Genomic DNA, 16,586 nt, shown 5'->3' on the forward strand with positions numbered 1-16,586 from the left:
CGCCAGCCTTTCTTTAACTTCAGCTTTTTCACAGATGGCATCAAGTTAGGGTCCAAAATTTGCTGGAATTTTTAATTAATCCATTTTTCCTTCTACTTGTGAAATATATTCCCGGAACCACTGGCTGCAATACAACCCCAAAGCATGATTGACCCACCCCCATGCTTAACAGTTGGATAGAGGTTCTTTTCGTTACATTCTGTGCCCTTCCTTCTCCAATCGTACCTTTTGCTCATTCGGCCAAAAAGTTCTATTTTAACCTCATCGGTCCACAGAACTTCATTCCAAAATGCATCAGGCTTGTCTATATGTTTACAAAAGGTAAAAAATATAGTGAAGCGCCCCAATAATGGGATCAAATATTAAATATTATGCATCCTACCATTCGATACTGTAACGAGGAATGTCCATGAACTCCAGCATTCCGATGACATAAAAAAACAAGATAATATAAGAAACAATGTGATTAGTCCCAGAGGTAAGTATATTAAATGAAAGTTATCATTTGGGGAGTGGCTTCCATAAAAAAAAATTCTCCTCCATTTTAGCTCGTGTTGCTTCTGTACAATCTTAGGTGTTCACCACGTGCGTTTCCAAGTAAGTATAAACTTTCATCAAAGCTTACATAAATAGGGTGTGAATCAAGCTCATCAAGGTATCTTTGCGGAAATTACACAGAAACACGCACGGAGGTGCCCCAAAGGTGCTTCCATGTATGCTTACTTGATATAAAGCGGTAATCCTCTCATAAAGGTTTCTTTCATATCCAGATAAAAACAATCTTCTTTCTCTCCATGTGCCTCTGGGTTCTAGAACCAGAACCCAGAGGCACATGGAGAGAAAGAAGATTCCAATTTTTCTCTTTCAATGGTCCTGGTGACACAGCTCAACATTGGGATGTAGGAGGGTCCGTAGGAGCCAGGCACCTATCCTAAAGCTTTTGGAGGGTAGGCTCCTCCCTTCTGCATCCCAGACTCCTCAGTTCGTGTTAGGTGCCCACTGGAGTGGGTGCTATTCTAAAGGGCTGCCGGAGCAGCCGAAGGATTAAAGTTAGGAGTTTTTTATTTTATTAACTTTTACACTAGCTAGGTAGGCACCGTGTGAGGATTCTCACTGAATCCTGACAGTGCAGCAGGAGCTGACAGAAGCGCGTCCTGTCAGCTCGCTGTGCACAGGGGAGACGCTGTCTGGTCTCCCTGTGCAGCGCTTACAGCTTCTATTAAGAAGCTGCCTGGGCTCCGGAGCGCTCTGAAACCGGCTTCACGCTAGGTGGGGATCATGGGGGACAGGCGCTCCATGATGGCGGCGGCCATTTTCTGCGGAGCTTACACACTGAGCTCCTATATGAGAGGACAGCAGTGTGTTACAGGCATGTTCCAAGTGGTCCCCAGGTGAGGAAGAAACACTGGAACTTGGAGATCCTGCAATGGGAGCGGCTGTCTGGGGGTGGTTGGCGCCAGAAGTCATGGACCCCGCAGCAGCAGGGACTTGGTCTCTTCCCTCACTCTGTTTTGGCGCCATTCGGAACGCTTGCAGCGGAGCTGAGCTGGCTGACAGATCCTGGCAGAGTGATTGGATTTCCTGGGCATCGTTTCCCCACATCTGAAGCCTTCAGACAGATAAGTGACTGAGTACATTGACTCTGTATTAAAACGCCTGTACAGTGTGCGCTGTGACTGTGTTACTTTTACATCATGTCTGAGCAACAGTCTGTGGCTTTGGGGGAGGGAGCCCTTAATGCATTGAGCGCTTGCAGTGTTTGTACACTGAAATTTGTCCCTGAGAAGATGGCCAAGGGGGGCTTGTGTATTACTTGCGCTGCTGTGAGACCCATGGGGAGTGAACCCCAGAGGGTAGAGCAATCGGAGCCTGCGTGGGCTAGTGCCCTGGGCAGGTCTGTGAATGCCTTAGTGCAATTGCTGGACAGGCAGGGTGATGTGTTGGTAGCTTCATAGAGACCTATGTCATCATCTCAGCAGTCCTCTGGCTCCTTGCCTCTGACCCAGGCAGATCCTGGCTTCTTACAGGTCATGCAGGATACTGCTAAGGGGATCAGCAGGTTTAATGATTTTTTAGACAGATTTGATGGTGACACTGTGGGGACCCCTAAAAGGTCTTATTTCAGTGCCATTGCTTGTTGCTGAAGAGATGGGAGAGTATACAGACATTCCCTGGGATCAGGGTGATGATTCTGAGGGTTCCTCGGCCTCAGGGGTGGAGGATTTGATTACTGCTGTTAAACAGGCTTTGAATTTGTCTGTGGAGGATAAAACTCCTGCAAAAGGTGTTTTTAAACGGCAGCGTAAGGAGACTGTTACCTTCCCTGCGGATGAAGCTTTACAGGATTTATTGGAAGGGGCTTGGAAAATGCCCGATAAAAGGCTGCAGATGCCTAAGAGATTTTTGAGTCTATACCCCATGCCTATGGCTCATACAGACCTCTGGGAAAAAGTTCCAGTGGTAGATGCTTCTGTGGCACGGCTATCAAAAGCTACTGTGCTACCAGTCGAGGGGGGGGGGGGGCAGCTTTTAAGGACCCCGTAGACAAAAAGCTGGAAGGTAACCTCAAGGCAATATTTGAAGGGGTGGGCTACTCTTTACCCCCTCTTATAGCATCAGCCTGGGTCTCTAAGGCCATGATTGTGTGGGCCAATGACCTGTGTACTATTTTACATGCTGATCCATGTGTGTTGTTGCTTGCTGAGAAGCTTAAAGCAGCTGCGGAGTATGTGCTTGAGGCTGAGGAGGAAGCTCTCAAAATGGCTTCCAGAGTCTCCACAGTGTCCGTCAATGCCAGGAGAGTGCTTTGGCTTAAAGCCTGGGAGGCGGATAATGAATCAAAGAAGGCCTTAGAGGCATTAGCTTTTAAAGGAAAGCTGTTGTTTGGTTCAGAACTGGAAGAGATTATTAAGCAGGCCACGGGAGGCAAAAGTACCTTCCTGCCGGCTCCTGCAGCTAAGCAGACCTCAAGGTTTTCTGCTTTTAGGCCGTCCTTTTGGCCCTCCCCTAGAGGGGGTGCGTCCTTTCGAGGACAGTCTTTTAGGGGAAAGTTTTAGTCCTCCAGGGGCAAGGCCCCAAAGTCTAAATTCGGTTCCTTTCATAAGAAACCGAGCACCAAAGGAGAGGACAAGCCCTCCGCATGACTACCTGGGGAATCTCCCAGCGGTGGTCAAGGTGGGGGGGTGTCTGAGATGGTTCAGGGACGCGTGGGCATTGTTGGACCGGGATTCTTGGGTGCTAGACATTGTATCCCAGGGTTACAAAATTCCCTTCAAAGGTCTTCCCCAGAGAAGATTCATTCCTACACCACTGCCGAAGGTGTCTCGGCTCCGTGCTGCTCTTTTGGGGGCGGCTCAATCTCTTAGAGAAAGGTGGGGTTATCCTGGTCCCTCGAGCGGAATGGAAGAAAGGGTTTTATTCCACTCTGTTTTTGGTGCCCAAGCCAGACGGGTCTTTCAGACCAATCCTAAATCTAAAATCCTTGAATCTCCATCTGTGGGTAGACCATTTCAAAATGGAATCTCTACGGTCTGTGCTGCTAAGCCTGGACCAGGGAGAATTTTTGGCGTCCATGGATGTCCAGGACGCATATCTTCATGTGCCTATCCATCCAGAACATCAGGCTCTATTGAGGTTTGCGATAGGAGACCTGCATTTGCAATTCCAGGCGTTGCCCTTCGGTCTGGCTACAGCGCCAAGGGTATTCACCAAAATAATGTCAGTAATGGCGGAGGTGCTCCGAGTGAGGGGAATCACTGTGATCCCGTATTTAGACGACCTGCTGTTCAAAGCAGAGTCGGAGGCAAGGAAAGGTTACAGAGTCACTTGGCAGAAGCCATCAAGTTTTTGCAGGCTCACGGTTGGCTTTTAAATTTACAAAAGTCTCAGTTGGTGCCGTCACAGAGACTCCAGTTCCTGGGAGTTGTCCTGGATACCCATCTACATCGGGTATTCCTACCAGAGACGAAGGCCAGGGACCTGGCCTCCTTGGTCCGGGAGATCCTCGGGTCTCAGAGCCCATCGGTTTGGAGGTGTCTCAAACTGTTGGGGAAGATGGTGGCGTCTTTCGAGACGTTACAGTTTGCCAGGTTCCACTCTTGGGTGTTCCAGTGGAACATCCTGACATCTTGGTCGGGGAATACTCAGACCATGAAGTTAGAGCACATAGTGTTGTCTCCAGAAACACGGTCTTCCCTGCAATGGTGGATTCCCTTCAGTGGGGTCGGTCTCTGCAGTCCTGGGACTGGCTGCTAGTCACTACCGACGCCAGTCTCAGGGGCTGGGGGGGCAGTGGTTTTGGACCTGCGCCTGCAGGGATTATGGACCTCGGAGGAGTCTGCCTTGCCGATCAACATCCTGGAACTGCGGGCTGTGTGGAAGGTGATATCTCTGGCAGGAGAAAGAGTGCAGGGTCTTCCTTTGAGGATTCAGACCGACAACGCCACGGCTGTGGCGTACTTGAATCATCAGGGAGGCACACGCAGCAAGCTGGCCATGTGGGAGGTTTCCCGGATTTTTCTGTGGGCGGAGCTGAATGTTCCAGCGTTATCAGCGATATTTATCCCAGGGGTGGAGAATATCGAGGCCGATTTCCTGAGCAGGGAGGAGCTGCTGGAAGGGGAATGGAGCCTGAACCCACAGGTATTTCTTCAAATTACATTGAAGTGGGGAACTCCGGATGTGGACCTGATGGCATCAAGGTTCAATCATCAGGGCCCAGGTTCTATGCCAGGATGAGAGATCCACGAGCCGAAGCAGTGGATGCTATGACCATCCCCTGGGAGGGGAATCTGCTTTATGTCTTCCCGCTGTTTCCAATGCTGGCGAGAGTATTGAAAAGAATCCAGTCCCAAGCAATTCCGGTGATTCTAGTGGCCCCAGATTGGCCAAGGAGGTACTGGTACTCGAGGCTTCAGAGATTGTCTGTGGACTCGTGGCGTCTACCTCTGAGGTCAGACCTGTTAAACCAAGGGCCGTACAATCACCTGGATTCAGCTCGGCTAAATTTGACGGCTTGGCTGTTGAGACCACCATCTTGAAGAACAAGGGGTTCTCGGAGGCTGTGGTTAACACCATGGTGAAAGCTAGGAATTCAGTGTCTTCTGCAAACTATTATAGGGTCTGGAAGACCTATATTAGGTGGTGTGAAAGGCAGAAGTCGCACACATCGCGATTTTGATTGTCTAAATTGCTGGAGTTTTTGTAGGATGGCTTCTCATCTGGGTTAAGCCTTCAGTCACTCAAGGTACAGATCTCGGCCTTGTCAATTTATTTCCAGAAAAGGATAGCATTGTTACCGGAGGTGCAGACCTTCCTGCAGGGGGTTTCTCGATTGAAACCTCCCTACAACCAACCAGTGGCTCCATGGGATTTATCGCTGGTTCTGGAGTGTCTTCAAAAGGCACCTTTTGAGCCGTTGAGGTCGGCTGACCTTAAGTTCCTTACATGGAAGCTTGCATTTTTGTTGGCGGTTGCGTCAGCAAAGAGAGTATATGAGTTGGGAGCATTGTCCTGCAAGTCTCCCTTCCTTATGATTCATGATGATAGGGCTGTCCTTCGAACAGTACCCCAATTTTTGCCAAAAGTAGTCTCTGCTTTTCATTTAAATCAGGAGATAGTTCTACCTGTGTTTCAACCCCCAGAGGGTTCAAGGAAAAGGGACAAGTTGAGGAATTTGGATGTTGTGCGCGCCTTGCGCATTTATGTGGACAGGGTGAAGGGTGTCAGGAAGACTGACACTTTGCTAGTCTTGTATGATGTGCACAAGATTGGTTGGCCTGCTTCTAAGCAGACCATTGCTAGGTGGTTGCGTTCTTTCATTGCCTTTGCATATACTAAGGTTGGTAGGCCTGTGCCAGCCAGGATTAATGCGCATACCACCAGGTCGGTCGCCACCTCTTGGGCGGTTCGACATGGGGCCACAGCTGAGCAGGTTTGCAGGGCCGCCACTTGTTCACACTTTTGCCAAATTCTATAGGTTCCATGAGTTCGTGTTAAAGGACGCATCATTCGGGCGAGCAGTGATGAGAGCTGCAGACCTGAGCGTACCCACCCAAAGGACCGGCTCTGGAACGTCCCAATGTTGAGCTGTGTCACCAGGACCATTGAAAGAGAAAAAGGGATTTTTGTAAGAACTTACCGTTCAAATCCCTTTCTCTGATATGGTCCTGGTGACACAGCGATCCCTCCCTTACGCTCAGTAAGTATGCCAGGTTCATGATGTTTCATGTTATATATGGTTGGAAAGTTATTTTTTGAAATTGTGCATATAATATGTGCAGGCGTTTGTACTGAGTTAATGTAGTCCAGTGGCTTTGAAAGATTGAACTGAGGAGTCTGGGATGCAGAAGGGAGGAGCCTACCCTCCAAAAGCTTTAGGATAGGTGCCTGGCTCCTACGGACCCTCCTACATCCCAATGTTGAGCTGTGTCACCAGGACCATGTCAGAGAAAGGGATTCCAACGGTAAGTTCTTACAAAAATCCCTTTTTTATTAATATAATACATTTCTAGGCAGATATAATATAAAGTATGCCCAAATGGAAAGGAGACTACGGCTGGATGTAAAAAATATTTCATTACAGTTCATGTGTAACATTACAACTACACATAATTGATATTGATGCAGTGATCACAGTACGTAGGAAGGGAGGGGATGGCTTCAGTGTAAAAAAACTCCTGGGATGGTGATGGATCCAGTTTTCCAGTGTTCTGCACTACCTTGTCACGTTTTTATTTATTTTTTATTTAAGGTGCCAAAGATATGGGTCAAGCAAACTCCCGTGGGCACCCAGTGTGTACAAACTTTGCCATAATCAAGCTTATATAGGACTTCGTGCCCAATCTGTTGCCAGTTTCCAAATGGAGATATGGAAATACAAGAAACATCACAATAACGCTATGGGACTCCTTTTGTGAATGAATACCATTGAGTGATGAAGGGTCACCGTCGTATATGCAAACAAGAATCGTCAGTTTTTTTGTAAATTATGTATTGTTGATCCTGTAAGTGAAATAAGCCGCAGTGGAACGCAAACAGGAAGCGTTTTGGAACGCAAACGTCACATCCGGCGACGCGACTTCCGGTTTGAACGCTATGAGACGCTGCGCATTCAACTCCTAATGCCTAGTTCGCCCTTATCCGCATTTAAGCGGAACTACAATGCGGGGGACTCCTATTCTATGCACAATCAGGGGGAAAATCATCTGAAGTGCACATTAACAAAAACGTCACTTCCGGAAAAACGGAGGTGTGCAATACAGGTGATTTGGATTAGCTAATCACCTAGGGTATAAAAACCCTTTCCTTCAGTGTGTTGGCATCCACATCTGAAGAAGGAACCTGATTCCGAAACATGTTATGAGGATGCCAACGCTCTGACGGGAGGACTCTGCTGCTACACCTGTTTGTCCCCATCCAAAGCCTGTGCGGTGGTGCTTTTATTCCTGCTACCCGGGACCCACCATCTATAGCACCTAGCCCACCGCACCTTCCTGGAATGGTGAGATAAAGCATCAGATTCCCCGTCATATCCATTGTATATGCACTTTGAAATATTTATGCATTTTTACTTTGGAACCATCTAATGTACTTCTGTTGCACTTGCACTTTGTACCACCTGTTTTCTGCATTTGCAATTTTAATTGTGAAATTTATGTACAATAAATCTTTGTTCTGGTAAAAATTCCCCACTGTGGGTCCAGATTATTCACATATCCACTTGAGAAATGTTTTGCGCCTAGCCTGTTGACCTGAACCTGTTCTTCCCATAATCAAGCTTGTTGTGGATTATGACAGTACAGCAGCAATTTCACGTTTGGTGATCTGATGATTCTGACTAACTAGTTTCCACAGCCAAAATTTCTGGAAGATGCTCGCCTTCTGTACGAAGAAATTTGATAACAGCTCTTTGTGCTGATCTGGAGGAATCCATCATGCATCCGACCACTCAAAACAAACCAGGAATGAAGAAACTGAGGTGAAACCGTTCGCTACACACGCGCAACTGGCAAACCCATGAACCTACTGTGATTAGATACAACTCCGCTACAGAAAGTGTGTTACCATTTGGGAGTGACACAATTAGGAACCAAGAATAATTAATAGCAATAAATTTCATGTATAAAAAAAGACAATTTAATACATATACAGAAATAAAACTATAAATATATAACAAGATTATCAACAAATTGATGAACCAATATAATATGTATCGGTCGATACAACAAAAGAAGAAAAAGTGTGTGTGTATATGTGTGTGTGTATATATATATATATATATATATATATATTGTTTTGGTTTAAAAAAAATAAAAAAAAAGGCTATAATTGATCCACTGATAGTTGGAATGAAAGAAGCTGTCTTCATTAACCACTTGAGTGGTATGCCCGGAAAGGCTGCCGCAGCGGGCCACTGGCACATCGCCTGTCCGGGCACCCCCCCCCCAGTGGCCGCTCCGCTCTCCTCCCCATCAATCCCACTCAGCTCCGGCGATTGTACGCCGGAGCTCCCCTGCCCTCGTCGCCATTAGTTCTAGTAAATAGCAGACGGCAGGCTCGGGGATGTTCGGCGCGGCTTGGAGGACTCGGGATTTCAGGCGCCCGAGTCCTCCCCGAACATCCGCGAGCCTGCCAACTATTATGATCGGCGGCAGGGCACAGGAGCTCTGGCAGACGGCGCCAGATGAGGGGGTGGCCCACAACTCTGTGGTGGGTTTTGCTGGGGCAGGACAAACCTGCCCTGGTAGGTTTGTCCTGCCCCAGCAAAAGCCACCACTCAAGGGGTTAATATTGTTAGTACAGTCACAATATTCCTTAATAAATGCCAACAAGTTGCTGAGAATGGATTATTGAGGTGATTAGCTAGTACACAGCACTTGCAAAAAAGTCACAGTCTTTTGTTAATTAGGCAAGTCACTTGTTGAGATTTGAAGCCGCATTTATAATCGACCAGACTGACAATATAATGCACTTATATATCTAAAGTGTCTGGGAGACCGTTTTTGATTATTCACAGAATGCTGTCTCTAATGCTAGTTGTAGACAGCTTAATGGCTTTCAACTCGCCATTCATGTACATGCTGGCAGCAGTGGTTTGGGTGGCTCAAAATTGGTAGTAAGACGTAGGCGTTTCCCCGCCTACGTCTTACCGGCGGTTTTCTCAAAGATCCAGTGATTCAAAAACCTTTGAAAAGGTTGTCAGGAGACAACAAAACGCGTTAGAACACACTCTTGTTGTCAAACCTTGGGATCCACTATATTCAATCCACCTTGGACTAGCTCCCTTCTTCAATCACCAACTCCCCAGTCCTCCATTTATGGTCTACCTGGAATACAATCAATTTGTGACACCACCACCTGCTCAATCTTGGGACTCCAACTTGGGAGAGCCTAACTCCAGTTCTGGAACTACATTACAGGCTGCAACCCAGTCAGGAATATGGATACCCATCTTATCCAGTACACCTCAACCTCGGACATACAATTTGGGAACTACCATCACTACAAAGGGAGCATTATAGGAACAAGCGGTACTGCAAATAATTCTACCACTTTATTCTTTCCCAAGTCTTTCAATAGTTAATTCAGTTAAGTTTTTCTTAATGATTTGATGTTATCAATTTATTGTATATGCATCAATTGCATTTTTTTTACCAATGTTTTCTATTGCAAATTTTATATAACAAACAACTGTTTATCTATTAATGTAATATCCAATTGATCAAATTATTTTCTTTCGCGCACCACCCTTATCTTTTTTTTCTATATATGTTATTTGTTGACCTTCCCTTGTGTTTGAGCAGCTGGCCTAACACCCCACTCCACTGTTGCCCGCTCCCCTTTTTACCTACAGGTGAATACCAAAAGGTCAACATACAAAAGATAAACATTGGCAAAAGCTCAACATGCAAATGGTTCGCCATGAAACAGATCAACACATGAAAAGTTTGACATGAGTTTTTTTCACCTTTTTATTTCCACTTTTTGGACTGTTTCATACTTTACTATCCACGTTAAGTCTGACTGGGAACAGTAAAGGGTACTGAGCCCACCCAGTAGGTCGACACCAAAGGGTCAACATGCACTAGGGCAACCTTGACAACAGGTCAGCACATGAAAAGGTCAACATGACCTATTCACAATTTTTAAAAAGTTTTTCATGTTTTACCATTCACGTGAACTCTATTTGGAAATGGTAAAGCTGGTGAAGCATGGCAACAGAAGCAAGTCATGCAAGGGTACAGGTTACACTAATTGGGATCCATGTGCTCAGGTGTTGAAACTCATGTAAACCTTTTGATATGCCGACCTTTGTCAATGTCGATCTAGCGCGTATTGACATTTTTATATCAACTTATTGACTGTCTACCTAGACATGGTCTGTGAGCTCATCCACACTTACAGTAAATTCTGTTGTGCATTCCAGAGTAACAGTAGGACAAATCCTATGGCAGCTTTTCCAGGTTAGTGCTCTGATGCTTATACAGGATGGCCTTCCTAACAATATGGCACACATTCACCATATTTCATGTTTTTTTTGTTTATTTCCATTTGGGATTAAATGGACCCCATGGTACCTTCCATGTAATATATGTATTTTTCTCTTCCAATATGCATCCAGAAAAAAAGTGGTGTGGACAGTCCTGATCAAATGCGCAGCTTATACACCGTGGCAAGAAAAACAATCCATTGGCCAATGAGTGTCTTTTACATAATGATTGACAGCACTGCTTTGAACGTATTTCTGATTTTTACTGAATTTGTGCCCAACTTTGGAGTAAATAAGAAAGGCATGTGACAAAAATTCTTGAAGGAACTGGACCTTGCTTTGATCATTCGACATAGATGTCTGAGATTGGAAATGTCAGCAAACATCATAAGATATCACACAGGTCACTTGCAGTATATTACCAATGACACCCTCATCATCGAGCACCATACAGCACAGCAACAACAAATGCTACATTTCCCCCAGAGCAAAGGTTTAGAAAACCAAATGAATCTGTAGTGAGTGCAGGGTTAAGTTGCAAATATGTTGACATTTTCAAACCCTGCTTAGAAAATGTCCTCCACACCAAAATACGTAATTGTTGGACCCAAGCACTCAGGAGTTTGTTCAGTGGGTTAACACCACCACACAGTATTGGTCAAGAGCATAATGGATGTTGAATATGACCCGTCGCCAATGAGCTGCAACCCATAAACCATACTGTCAATCAATCCACTTAACTGACAAATATGTATTGCCTGGTGCAACCCCTCAACTCTTTCCTCTGTGGAGCTTTTATTTGATCATTTTAATTTAACTGACTGGTGATTTTACAGGTTGACATTGGCAATGAATGATCTGCAGTTGCTTACATGTTTTGCCATGCTCATGGAATTAAGCCACAGATATCAAGGACCATTAATGTGCTGTTCTACCCACTCTAGGTCACGATCCTGATGAAATTTATATTATTTTGTGACTTTCCTCTGCCATCTGTCCAATATCTCATGAGTTTTCTGTAAGCTAAACATCTAAGTTTTATTTATTTAGTGCACTTTCTCAAGCAGGACTCAAGGTACTTTTCGGACATCAAAACTATGCACATAATACATAGAATTTAGGTAGTACAGCAATAGAGACATTATACAAACATAAAATAAAGCATTGAGAGCACAGTAGGCACAATGCAAGATTGGTGGAGCATTTTGGATAATAACTTTCATAGGTTGTGTATTCCACCCTAACAAGGTACCAGGAGAGGCAGCCATCTTGGGAGCATTGCGTAGGATTACCCTGAGTAGAATAGGTTACCCCTGATAGAAATGACACAAAATGGTCTGTGCTGCTAGCTGCTGATTAACCTTCTGTGTAAATCATCCTGTGAGTTTTGAATTCAGCAAGTCTCATCATGCTGTTCCTGCACAGAAATACCTACATATTGTGGATGATTCTAGGGGGGACATTTACTAAGATGGGAGTTCTATTTGATATGGGCAATCAATCAGAATATACTTCTTATTTAACACCTTCTAGAAGATAATAGGATATGTTTGGTTGCCCATAGCAACATCCCATCTGAACTAGAACTCCCATATTTGTAAATTCCCCCCTAGGGGTAAATTTGCTAGTGTGAGTTTTTAGAAGCGAGAGACATTGTACATAGCAACCTATCAGATTCTACTTATCATTTATCTAGCACAGGGCTGGGCAATTGTGGCCCTCCAGATGTTGAGGAACTACGCATCCCAGGATGCTTTGCATTAGTTTTGCTATCTGGCCATGCTGAAACTGATGCAAGGCATGCTGGGATGTGTAGTTCCTCAACTTATAGACTATAATAGCTAAAATCGGATTGGTTGCTATGGGCAACATCTCTCACTTCTAAAGACTCACACTTTAATAAATTTTCCCCCTATTGTGTTTCACTGCAGCATTCCGCTTCAGATCAGTATCCAGACTCAGCAATGCCAGATCTCCCTCCAAAACCTTAAATAGATCAATTGTTGGCAATGTGCCAAGCATTGCATTGAGGCCCAATACAGTAGTGTCAGCATCGCAAGATTCCACGGGAACCTCTATGGAGTGAATGTTGATATACTAATGAACATTACATGTCATTCCATAATGGCACATTGAAGTCAGGGGTCCAAATTTAATTCCCCCCTTAAGCTTTTCCCAAACAATCCCTCTTTCAAAATCAGAAGTCTCTTGCCATGCAATGCTTTAACATTACCCCCAGTGTTGCAAGTAAGGGGGTACGGCGTGGTACGGAGTACCTGTAAGAAGTATGTTGCAGGTACGCAGTACCACTTACCCCTGATCCACTGTCATTTCTATTTTCATTTTAAGTCTAAATATAATGCATCCGCAGCCCCCCCCACCCAGCGTTATGATTGGTGCTGTATGCAGCTACCGGCTACTGCTGATTTAGCCTGTCACACTGACAGGCATCAGCAGCGCCGACAGCATGAAGAGCAGGCTCCACTATTGTAAGCACAAGCTGCCTGGCTCTCCCCCATGCAAGAGTCAACCCACCCCCAGTCATTCCCAGTTTCTCATTCCCTGTCTCCTGTGTCCACGCCTCTATTGTCATTTAGTCACTCCTCTAGCTTTGTGTGACCACGCCCCCTGATGACACATGACCATGCCCATTTTTGGTGAAGGCTATCAGTACCACCAAGAAAAAAATTCTACTTGCACCACTGATTACCCCAACCATGCTGGGGTGTTATTTGCTTATTTAACACACAAACCGCTCCAGCATGGATAACTAAGATCTTTCATTCACTCAGATATTTCCCTCTCATTCCAGAACCTGATAGCAGGTGCAGCCTAATCAGTATACTGCTTCCTCCATCGGAAGCCCTTGCATAGCATGTACCAATCACATAACCTGGTACAAAGGATGTGTTGGAAGTCATTTCAGGTGAATGCAGCAGATAATGGATCTATCAAAAAGTATGTCATACAACGATCATATAGGTGCTAAACTATACGCTGGTCATGAGGGTATGCAGGTAGGAGATGGTGAAACAAATTTGGGGGGATTTAAAAAAAAAAAAAAGAAGAGGCTTGTACTAGAGTTTGCGTTTGGTTCATTGGACTGCCAATAAAAGGCATGCTCAGGCAGTTTGGTGTCTAGGCACAATATTATTCAATACACATTGTCATAGGGTTACCACCTAGTCCCTTTAATTCCAGACACATGTTAATTACACAGGTTCTGTGGCAGTTTAAAATCAGGTGAAGTGGAGTCTTGAAGTCAGCCAGCCACAGAACCTGTGTAATTAATATGTGTCCGGAATTAAAGGGACTAGGTGGTAACCCTACATTGTCATGATCTGCAAGTGTTATGGTTAGCATTACTGCTTCACAGCGCTGAGGTCATGGGTTCAATACCCACCATGGCTCTAACTGTGCGGAGTTTGTATATTCTCCCCGTGTTTGCGTGGGTTTACTCCGGGTACTCCGGTTTCCTCCCACAATCCAAAAATATACTGGTAGGCTAATTGGCTCCCAACAAAAATTAACCCTAGAATGTCTGTGTGTGCGTGTACATGTGGTAGGGAATATAGATTGTAAGCTCCACTGGGGCAGGGACTGATGTGAATGAGCAACTATACTCTGTAAAAGCGCTGCGGAATCTGTATGCGCTATATAAGAAACTGTTAATAAGTAAATAAATAAATAAGTGTTCACCCCTACATGGGTGTGAATTATGATGCTGCGTTCTCATTGCCGCCCTTCAAAATCCCAGGTTTTTCTTGCCAGATTTTTGGCAGGGCACAGAGCTTGACAGCTCAACAGACCCGCTTCACACTGCACCTCAGACCCGGGAATTTCCCATGTCTGCCCCTTTCACACTGCTTTCCATGGTCTGCCTTCCAACAAGTGTTGCAGCTTTGATTGGGTGTTGGGACATTTGTACAAATTGCTGTGATTGGCTGTTTAAAAAACAGCTTTTATTGGCTGGCTGTCACATATCACATGATTACATCCCTGTCACAAACCGCGGTGCGCAGTTCTGTTTGCGACCACGTCCCCTACCTTCACACTGGTCCGCCCTGCGCTGCAGGTCCAATTCTTGTGCCGCCTCAGGTGATGGATCGTGGTGTGATGTCCCTTGGGGCCCCGTGGGCAATTGGCGAAGCCCCTTGCCAGTTTCACTCTGGACCCATGCAGTATGGGCGCCGCCATGACACCTGTGGCCAGCTGACTGTGTCAGCCAAATCACACTGCCCCCTTGTCGGAACTGTGACCTGTACACCTGTAGCAGAATCAAGGTGTACACTGGTCCTGATTGATGCTGCGGCTTGCAGCCAATCATGAAAAGGCAAGGGGGATATAGTTCAGGCCTTGGGCCTAACTTCCTTGCCTTGAACAATTGCTCTTATCTGTTCCCTGAGTGTACTCCTGTGTCAGAGAAGTTCCCAAGGCTCCTGGCTATCCAGTCTTACCAGCGATACCATCTCCACATGCCCCTGTTGCTGCTGATACTTACCTGGTTCCGTACATCTTCCAGAGACTCCTGCTAATTCTACTTCTGCGATTGAGTGAGCAAGCTATCCCCAGCAGAGGACACCGCTGGCACTGGCCAGCAATCCCTCGCTAGCTTCCAGGCTAGACTCCATTGGCTCCCAGGCCACATTGCTTTTATCATCAGTGACTTTCTCCATCTCAGCCCTGATCTGTCGACAGGCACTGTCAACATCCAGGTCAACTCTCAGCTACTGCAGTCTCCTAGTGACCAATACCACCTGTGTCCTCTCCGACGACCATCAGTTGCTGTGCTACAGTATTTGTCACATTCCATCTCCACTGCCAACATCCCTGGTCGACTGTGCACTGACGTGCCGCCAGAGACTTTAACAAACTTCCTTCTGGATATCGACAGCTACACCTCAGGCTTCTAGGCCGTCGACTAACGACTCCCAGGTCATCAACTCACGCAGCTCCCTGTCATGATATGGTTTTTTAGAGTTCTGCACACATATTTGGGTTAATGCCCTAATTTGGTGGGCAAAGTTCCAGTGTGTGTTTGTCAACACCAGTGGGGGTGCTATCCCAAACGTTACAGGCAGGACAAAAACAGAAAGAGTAAAACAGTCTGTATTGGATGCACTCCTTGTTGAAAAATCAACCAATTTCTTTGGTATATTCCTTATTTTCTAAAAATGGTGGGAGCTCTTTTTATCTTTATTAGGTATAGATTGGATAAGGAGACGGCCACCCATAGCGAACATAAGAGGTTAAAATTCACATTGACACACCTACATTTAATAGTGTTTTAGAAGAAAAAGATTTGTGCTTTAAAGATTTAAAATGTAGCTAGAGATGACTGTAGGTGGTGGTGTTTGGGTGTATACAGGGGTATATTCCCCACCCAGGTGTTCTCTGACAATATTAGTCTATCACAGATGGAGAATGATTCTAATCCCCACCAGATTACACTTTAAATATTTTGCCTCAATTGGCTTTCAATGGTGTAACTGGCTTCTTTTGTAATATTTTAGGAGAGAAACAATGTTTATTCTATTCAAATATAGACATTAGGTGGATAAATTCTGTCTATTTGTATCGCTTAGGTGTTGTGCAATTGAGAAAAAAATCTCGTGTAATATCTCAAGAGAAAAAGGTGTGGAGCAATAGTGCCATCTGCTGGGCAGATTTGTCTCTAGCACTTGCTTACTTTAAATATGCTGCTGCACCACCCTGATACTTAATAGTAATAAAGGGTATCCCCTGATGGTTCTTAATTAGGGTATGCCCTCTAATAAAATGACTGCACAACACCCATCTCCTAAGTACTATGCAGGTACACCTGGTATGACAGTATTCTATACGGACAATAAATTTCCTATACTGACACCAAACAGCCTATTCTCTAGTACTACAGAGGACAGGACACGTGTTTCGCTTAGTTAAGCTTCTTCAAGCTGACCCTGTCATCCTCGGCCGTCCCACAGCTCCCAGGCTGTTCACTGTCATCCCCGGCTCCCAGGCCGTCTCAAGACATATCCTCAAGTCTCCAGTGTCCCCAGTCCCAGGCCACGACCAAAGTTCCTTGCGGGACTCCCTGGTGAATACCGCTGGCAAG

Source organism: Crinia signifera, chromosome 8 (assembly GCF_055691185.1).
Source record: "Crinia signifera chromosome 8, ASM5569118v1, whole genome shotgun sequence".
Classification (NCBI taxonomy): Eukaryota; Metazoa; Chordata; class Amphibia; order Anura; family Myobatrachidae; genus Crinia; species Crinia signifera.